The sequence below is a fragment of the Portunus trituberculatus genome, chromosome 5 (assembly GCF_017591435.1).
Source record: "Portunus trituberculatus isolate SZX2019 chromosome 5, ASM1759143v1, whole genome shotgun sequence".
Lineage (NCBI taxonomy): Eukaryota > Metazoa > Arthropoda > Malacostraca > Decapoda > Portunidae > Portunus > Portunus trituberculatus.
In genome coordinates, this window is record NC_059259.1 from 7,837,296 (window position 1) to 7,845,437 (window position 8,142).

The 8,142-nt window shown below is 36.8% G+C and overlaps 1 long non-coding RNA gene across 1 annotated transcript in view; it reads right to left on the reverse strand.

Annotated features, from left to right (window-relative positions):
• Positions 1-4,630, reverse strand: part of LOC123513515 — a 14,236-nt gene extending 9,606 nt beyond the window's left edge. Inside the window, exons 1-2 of the long non-coding RNA XR_006677390.1 lie at positions 4,491-4,630; positions 1,047-1,204 (exon numbers count right to left, since the gene is read on the reverse strand). This is a non-coding gene — a long non-coding RNA (uncharacterized LOC123513515). The remainder of the gene's footprint in view (positions 1-1,046; positions 1,205-4,490) is intronic.
• Between the last annotated feature and the right edge of the window lie 3,512 nt (positions 4,631-8,142).

Sequence of the window (8,142 nt, forward strand, 5' to 3'; positions counted from 1 at the left end):
TGATACGATACTTGATACGATACGTGACACTTGATACGATACTTGACACGATACTTGACACTTGATACGATACTTGACACGATACTTGATACAATACTTGATACTTGATACGATACTTGATACTTGATACTTGATACGATACTTAATACTTGATACGATACATAATACTTGATACGATACTTGACACTTGATACTTGATACGATACTTGACACTTGATACGATACTTGACACTTGATACTTGATACGATACTTGACACTTGATACGATACTTGACACTTGATACGATACTTGAAACGATACTTGACACTTGATACGATACTTAATACTTGATACGATACTTGATACTTGATACATTACTTGACACTTGATACTTGACACATAATACGATACTTGACACTTGATACGACACTTAATTGAACTTACGATAAAACAATAATATTTCTACCTCACATTATAAACATTTTCAATCTTACGTCTAGCTTGCGTGATGGATGTTGAATCTCTCTCTCTCTCTCTCTCTCTCTCTCTCTCTCTCTCTCTCTCTCTCTATTTCTCTCTCTCTCTCTGGACTAGAAATGTATCGAAAGTTTTTTTTCTTTTACTCTATTTTTTTTTTCATACTCGCATCATCACCATCATCATCATCATCATCATCATATCACTACTACTACTACTACTACTACTACTGTTACTACTACTACTACTACTACTACTACTACTACTACTACTGCTACTACTACTACTACTACTACTACTACTACTACTACTACTACTACTGTTACTACTACTACTACTGTTACTACTACTACTACTACTACTACTACTACTACTACTACTACTACTACAAAAAAAACAAAACAACCTCAACAACTATAACAAAAACAACAACCACTACTACAACCACAACCACAACAACAACAACAACAACAACAACAACAACAACCACTACTTACACCACCACCTTTACACTACCACCACCAGTCATTAACACACCACCCACCACCACCACCACCACCACCACTATCACCATCACCACTCCACTAACCTCGACACTGCGATCAGAGCAACACCCAGAGCCTCGCAGTGTGTCTTAAGGTAGTGCAAGGCAAGGGTGGAGGATGCAAGTCTCAGCAGCAAAAAGTAATTTGTATGTTGCAAAGTCCCGGAGGAAATCATCTCACAGGCGCCTCATCTCCCGGAGTCCTGAAAAAAAAAGAGGGAAAAAAGAGGAAAAAATAAGAAAGGTGAAGTATCGAAAAAAAGAGGAAATAAGGTGTGTGTGTGTGTGTGTGTGTGTGTGTGTGTGTGTGTGTATGATCGTTTTAGTCTGTTAATAATTTGAGAGCTGACCACCGACACACACATACACACACACACACTTTACGTAATACAACAAAGTGAAATAGTAATTTGTATTTCAACACAACACACGTTTTGCGCAAGAGAAATAAATAGACAGAAATGAAAAGAGAGAAAATAAAAAGAGAATACCGAGTTACTTAAATGCTTTTGCTATTAATTAACTTACTGGACTAACTTTCAATACGCGTAAATGAAGAATAAAAAAGGGAAGAATTCAAATAAATACATAACAATGGAAGAAAACAATAGGAAACAAAATAACAAGCAACAAGAATGACCAGTAAACAACAATAAAGGTCAACAACAACTTCAGAAAATGGAACGAAAGGAAATGAAACAATAAAATAATTAATGAAAAAAAAAAAAAAAAAAAACACGAATTATCTTTTTTGAAACAAGATAGAGACGAGAGTTGTTTGTCTGTCTGTTTGTGTGTGTGTTTGTTTTTGGGTTGGGTGAGGTGAGATGAGATGAGGTGAGGTGAGATGAGGTTAGGTTAGGTTAGGTGAGGTTAGGTTAGGTTAGGTTAGGTGAGGTTAGGTTAGGTTAGGTTAGGTTAGGTTAGGTTAGGTTAGGTTAGGTTAGGTTAGGTTAGGTTAGGTTAGGTTAGGTTAGGTTAGGTTAGGTTAGGTTAGGTTAGGTTAGGTTAGGTTAGGTTAGGTTAGGTTAGGTTAGGTTAGGTTAGGTGAGGTTAGGTTAAGGTTAGGTTAGGTTAGGTTAGGTGAGGTTAGGTGAGGTTTCCAGAATTGTTGTTCATTATAGACATTATAGACAAACAATTCAATATCACAAGTTTTGATTCGAACAGGTGTGAAGGTAACAGGGAACTGATTCACAGCGTTACGGTCCAGCCAGGTGTTCTCAGGTGACCACTGAATTAATCATCCTCTCGCTCTCTCTCTCTCTCTCTCTCTCTCTCTCTCTCTCTCTCTCTCTCTCTCTCTCTCTCTCTCCCTTTAGCCTGTGAAACTCAGTGCTCGAAATTCTTGAGACATGTGCCTTGGGTTTGTCTTCTTCTTCTCCTCCTCCTCCTCCTCCTCCTCCTCCTCTCTTTCTTCTTCTTCCTTACACCTTCTCCTTCCCTTCAATACGAGTAGCTTCTTTTTCTCATTCACTTCCTTCTTTTTACACCTCTCCTCCTCCTCCTCCTCCTCCTCCTCCTCCTCCTCCTCCTCCTCCTCCTCCTTCTTCTTCTTCCTCTTCTTCCTCTTTCAACTACTTTTTTCATCCTTTTCTGTAATTCCTCATTCACTACATATTGCTCCCATTCTTCCTCCTCCTCCTCCTCCTCCTCCTTCTCCTTCAACTTATCTCCTTCTCCCTCTTCCTCTTCGCCTAATCCCTCTTAATATTCTTTCTTCCTTGTCCTTCCTCATTTCTTACACCTTCTCTTTCTCCTCCTCCTTTTTCTCCTCCTTCTCTATCTCCTCCTTCAACTTATCTCCTTCTTCTTCTTCTTCTTCCTCTTCATCTAATTCCTCTTACTGTTCCATCTTCTTTCTCCTTCTTCATTTACTACACCTCCTCTAGTTCCTCCTTCAACTTATCTTCTTCTTCCTTCTCTTTCACCTCCTCCTCCTCCTCCTCCTCCTCCTCCTCCTCCTCCTCCTCCTCCTCTGGGAAAGCAGGCAGGTAGGTGAGAAATGATTCACCTTACTCTGTGTGACACCTGGCGAGTGAGCAATTAATTATGAGAGTGAGCCGTCCCGGGATTACTGCTCAGAAAAGTTAGACGCAACACTACACTGTGAAATATGTGATGTGTGATTTGTGTTTAATAGTGGTGGTCATCTGGTTGTTGTTGTTGTTGTTGTTGTTGTTGTTGTTGTTGTTGTTGTTGTTGTTGTGGTGGTGGTGGTGTTTTTTTTTTTTTTGCTGTTTCTGCTGCTACTACTACTACTACTACTACTGCTGCTGCTATTACTACTACTACTACTACTACTACTACTAATAATAATAATAATAATAATAATAATAATAATAATAATACATTTTCTGTTTATTAGTGGTCATCATCTCTCTCTCTCTCTCTCTCTCTCTCTCTCTCTCTCTCTCTCTCTCTCTCCTCTTTATTTCTTAATCCTCTTTTTTCTCATATTTTCCGTTCTTTTCTTTTTTTTTTCTCTTCCTTGTCTGTCACTCTTTCATTTTTATCATCCTTTTCTTCTTTTCTCGGTTGTTTTCCTTCTCTTTTCTTTAGTGGTGGTGGTGGTGGTGGTGGTGGTGGTGGTGGTGGTGGTGGTGGTTGTGATTACTATACTAAGCTGGTTCTCTTAATATTGTTTTATTTGTTTATTTATTCATTTGCTTATTTTCATTTTTATGTAACTGGGGATAATGTGTGTTACTGTTGTTGTTGTTGTTGTTGTTGTTGTCGTTTATGTGCTGTTCTTGTTGTCATCGTTACTACAATAACAATGATTTTACCGCTATTGATGCTGTTATTACTACTACTATTACAACTGCTACTACTACTACTACTACTACTACTACTACTACTACTACTACTACTACCACCGTAATATCACTAAAAACAGGAAGGGGATGGGGAGGAGGAGAGAATTAAAGTAGTAGTAATAATAACTGTAATAATGAGAAGAAGATGATGATGATGATGATGATGATGATGCTTGAAATGTACGGAAATTATTATTATTATTATTATTATTATTATTATTATTATTATTATTACTATTATTATTATTATCCTTATTATTACTATTACTATTATTATTTTCATTATCATCATCATTAAATTTTCATGCGTAATAACCTACAAGCCTCTCTCTCTCTCTCTCTCTCTCTCTCTCTCTCTCTCTCTCTCTCTCTCTCTCTCTCTCTCCAAAAATAGTTTAGTTTACCATTAAAACTATTTTCTTATGTACTCGTTTTCTAATAATTGAAAGGGTAACACAAATACTTTATAGTGAATTCACAAAACCAACCACATCTTTTAAGACAGTATATTTTTTTTTTTTTGTAGTTTATCTGATTTTTGACGATATATTAATTTTAAACCAACAATATATTATCCTCTTCTATTACGTCCCTCCTACTGTTCCTTCACCTCCTCCTCCTTCTCCTTCTCTTCTATTTACAGTAACACAGAGAAGAGCAACACACTTACCGCCAATATAAAGGTAGCCATGACACTTTTAAATCTTGCTAATATGATGAACTACGGGAGAAATGCTGTAGTGTTGTAGTTTTAGTGTTATGTAGAGAATCATTCAAACACACGTGCCTCAGAATTCCTCTCGCCTCACTTTTTAGTCCCCACGTGGTTTCTTTACGACTCTTTAACGGGATTACATTAAAGTTTTTTTTTTTTTATGATTGATTTATTGTTCCACCTGCTGTCTCCCTTACAAATATATAGGAAAATTAAGGAGATATTTATGCAAACTATAATTCAGTACTAAATGGTACACATACTTTTTTTTTCCTATGTGTAATAAAATAGGTAACTTCACGAGCAGGTTTATGCATTCATCTAGTCTGGCTTCTTATTAGGCTTAACACTATAACTGCTATTATTCAAGACGATTCGATTCCTATTACTATTACTATTACTACTACTACTACTACTATCACTGTTACTACCACCACCACTACTACTACTAGACTACTACTACTACTACTACTACTACTACTACTACTTACAACTATTACTAGGGTAATGTAGGGGATTAGCGTACATGGAGATAGACTATATATATATATATCATATATATATATATATATATATATATATATATATATATATATATATATATATATATATATATATATATATATGAAGGATGAGGGTGGAGGATATATATATATATATATATATATATATATATATATATATATAGGATGATGATGGTGGTGGTGGTGGTGGTGGAGCAGTAGAAGGAGGAGGAGGAGGAGGAGGATCAGAGTGATTGCTATGCTACATTTGCTATGTGAACTGAGAAAATTAAATAAAAATAAAGATCACACACACACACACACATTCTGAGGTCACAGGGAGGGACAGGGCGAGGACCAGGAGGGGAGGGTCAAGTGGGTGGAACTTTAAGCCTTAGTTTTTGAGAGTTTAACCAATCCAAGGGAACCTGAAGCCTTCACCTGGTTTGGATCTGCCAGGTATTGCTACTGGAAAATATATGTGCCAAGATTGTCAAGGAGTTTACTAGATCCTTTTAATTATGGACAACCCAAAATGCCATATGGACATCAAAGCCATTGAATATGTAATGAACAATGACGTAGTGATTGTGACTCTGCCTCCCTATACCACTGATAAATTATAGCCATTGGATGTTGCTGTCTTTGGGCCCTTTAAGTTGCATATGCAAGGACTATTGAATGACTATTCCCTCATGCATCCTCAGACCCCACATTACAGAGCACATGCTCCCAGATTTTGCCTCCAAAGCATAGATTAGAGCCTGCACTCCCTCAAATGTGCTGAGTGGATTTTCAACTACTGGCATCGGGCCATATAGAAACATATTTCCTGATGAGGTCTACATGAGAGCAGCTTGTCACTGACCAGCCACAACCACCACAGGACAACGATAGGGAAGACCACACTGCTGCAGCCAGCCCTACCAGCCACCACCCAAGCAATGCAACTGAGGAGCCTGTCATTTCAGTAAGCATAGCTTCTTCCTCCACTGTGTTTGACTGTCCTCCACCATTACCGTCTAGGGACAGTAGTATTACTACAGCTGCCATTCCATCTACCTCCAGCGCGGGCCTATCACCAGAAGACATTCGTCCCTGTCCTAAGGCTGTAGCACCACCTCGAGGGAAAGGGAGGAAGAGGATCCATGCATGCATCCTCACAGAAAATGAGAAGGCCATCGAGAACCTCCAAGAGAAGGGCAAAAAGAACAGTGTGGCAAAGAAAATGAAAAGTTGCAAGACCACAAAGAAAAGGCCTCAAGAGTCATCCAGCAGTGAAGATGAGGACAACCCTCAGGTGGTTCTGGATGACTCGTTTGAATATTCTGATGAAGCGGATGGTGAAGCAGAAGACCAGCCCTATCCATTTATGCAGGAGGCAGAAATAAGGGACTTTATTTTAGTGGAGTTGGAACTAGAGGAAGGTCGAAATGCTGGGGAAAAGGTGCATTATGTTGGTAAAATCCTCTCTATTAAGGACGACACCAGCTATAATGCAAGTTTTCTCCGGATCAAGTCTAAGTTTGGTATTCCAGACAACTTTTGTTTCCCTCTAATAGAGGACACAGCAAAGGTGTCCAAAGAACCCTGCAAAGGTGTGTTGATGCCCCAGCAAGGGCGTACTCATGACTTTCAAATATGGTAAAGCTAAATGTTCCATTGTATTCATTTAACATGAAATGAGGTAGGCCTAGGAGTGATAAATTTACAAAACTGACCTTATTTTTCCAGTGTTTTCTTAAATAAACAATATTGGATGCACATTTGTTTTATTTCACACAGCAAAATATCATTCATAAAACTTCTTACTGGTATTGCAGGGATGAAATGGAGATGTAATACTGATCGCCAAGATAAGGCCAAAAAAACTCCTCTGTTGCTCGTTCATTAATAGAACACTTTAGATAATGTGTTTGTTTGATTTTAGACAGCAATATCTCATTCATTATAATTTGTAATCAATTTTTGGGGTGAAAATAGCATGTATGGAACACCCCCAGGGGATGATCTGTAGAAAATGGTAATTTTTAGTTAAATAGCCAAAGTATTGATAAATTTAGTTGAGTGTCGTAGGTAGCCCATTCCTTGAGGAATATTTCTGACCCACAGCCTTATCTTCAAGATTTAAATCTGATTTTTCAGTAATATTTTTCCACTAATAGTACAATATACCCCCACACTACCCTACTACTACTACTACTACTACTACTACTACTACTACTACTAAAACTACTACTAAAACTATATATTTCTACTACTTCAACATGGATCTTACTACTGCTACTTCTCATCCTTAGTATACTCTCTCTCTCTCTCTCTCTCTCTCTCTCTCTCTCTCTCTCTCTCTCTCTCTCTCTCTCTCTCATGGATATTCACACAAGCACATACACAATAACTCATTATATTTACCTGATTCGCTTATTTCAGTAATCCATCACACATTCCTCTATTTATCATCAATTAGTGCTTTTCCATGCTTTATTTACTCAGATCTTTAATTTTCACTTGCACTTTGAACTCCAGTAAGGAACAGAGAATGATTTAGACACCAATAACTGATAAAGAAGTAGAAAAAGAGAATCAAAGAGGAAAGTGTTATTTATACTTAGTAGAAAATAGAGAACTAGGTAGAAGATAGAGAATTAGTAATAGATTAGATCATTAGTAAGAAGAGAGAATAAGTAAGATTGGAGGAATGAGAATAGAGAATTAATAAGGAAATAGAAAATAAGTAAGAGATTAGAGTATTAGTACAGAGAAAAAATTAATAAAGCAGAGAATTAGTGAGATTAATATTAGTAAAGAAAATAGAGAATCAATAAGAAAAATAGAAAATAAGAAAGAGATTAAATTATTAGTAAAGACAATGAATAAAAGAGAATTAGTAAGATTAATATTAGTAAAGAGAATTCATAAAAAAAAAAATAAATAAATAAATAACAGGTGTACAAGGTTTATGAAGAAAAAGATTAGTATATTCAGTTATCATTACATTAGAAGCCACAGAAGGACTTAGAGGTTTGACATGAAGTGAAGTGAAGGTGACATGAGTGTAGGAAAATGTAAATAAACTTAAAATGTGATAAATTGATAAACACATG